The following is a 1467-nucleotide window of genomic DNA, read 5'->3' on the forward strand; positions in this document are numbered from 1 at the left end:
CAAATAAAGAGAATCTACAATGAGACTTGAATAATTCAGTTGGGCTAAATCTTAGTAAGATAGCGCAGTATTGATTGATTGATTGATACTTTTATTAGTAGATTGCACAGTACAGTACATATTCCGTACAATTGACCACTAAATGGTAACACCCGAATAAGTTTTTCAACTTGTTTAAGTCGGGGTCCACATTCATGGTACAAATATATACTATCAACATAATACAGTCATCACACAAGTTAATCATCATAGTATGTACATTGAATTATTTACATTATTTACAATCCGGGGGTGGGATGAGGAGATTTGGTTGATATCAGAACTTCAGTCATCAACAATTGCATCAACAGAGAAATGTGGACATTGAAACAGTGTAGGTCTTATTTAGTAGGATATGTACAGCCAGCAGAGAACATAGTGAGTTCAGATAGCATAAGAACAAGTATATACATTAGAAGTACATTTGAGTTGTTTATAATCCGGAGAGATGGGATGTGAATGGAGGAGGGTATTAGTAAAGTGTTGAAGTTGCCTGGAGGTGTTGTTTTAGAGCGGTTTTGAAGGAATATAGAGATTCACTTACTTTTATACCTGTTGGGAGTGCATTCCACATTGATGTGGCATAGAAAGAGAATGAGTTAAGACCTTTGTTAGATCGAAATCTGGGTTTAACGTGGTTTGTGGAGCTCCCCCTGGTGTTGCGGTTATGGCGGTCATTTACGTTAAGGAAGTAATTTGACATGTACTTCGGTATCAAGGAGGTGTAGCGGATTTTATAGACTAGGCTCAGTGCAAGTTGTTTTACTCTGTCCTCCGCCCTGAGCCAGCCCACTTTGGAGAAGTGGGTTGGATTGAGGTGTGATCTGGGGTGGAGGTCTAAAAGTAACCGGATTAGTTTATTCTGGGATGTTTGGAGTCTAGATTTGAGGGTTTTGGAGGTGCTGGGGTACCAGGAGGTAAATACAATAGGTAAGTACAATAGCAACAATACATATCATTCAGTAATACACTTTGCAATTCAATCAAAGTTAAGCATTATTGTTTTGTAAAGGCAGAATGTTTGATACCAACCTTTATTTGTAACTCATTAAACTGCGGTGTACCTGATGGCAGGTGAGTAGGCACCACTTTTGTTATTTCAACTGTAAATCTGAGCTAATTTCTAAATTAAACAAACAGTGAGTGATCTTTGATGCCTATGAATAAGCATTTAATGTAGTCCCATCTTCCTTCTTCAGATCTTTGTCAACAGTATCTGTTCTTATGTAAATGAGTAAAAGTGGAAACATGATACTCTCATAATTTGGGATAACAAACATGACAACTTTGTACAGTAGAGTATCCTGTTGATGTTGTTGTTGTAGGAGACATAGGCGCCAATCTACATTTCTGCCAGTGGGTGCTCCGTGTGCTTGTATTTAAAAAAAAAAAAAATAGACGTACAACAAAGTTAATACCCCATATGAT

Source organism: Nerophis ophidion, linkage group LG12, assembly GCF_033978795.1.
Source record: "Nerophis ophidion isolate RoL-2023_Sa linkage group LG12, RoL_Noph_v1.0, whole genome shotgun sequence".
NCBI classification, from domain to species: domain Eukaryota; kingdom Metazoa; phylum Chordata; class Actinopteri; order Syngnathiformes; family Syngnathidae; genus Nerophis; species Nerophis ophidion.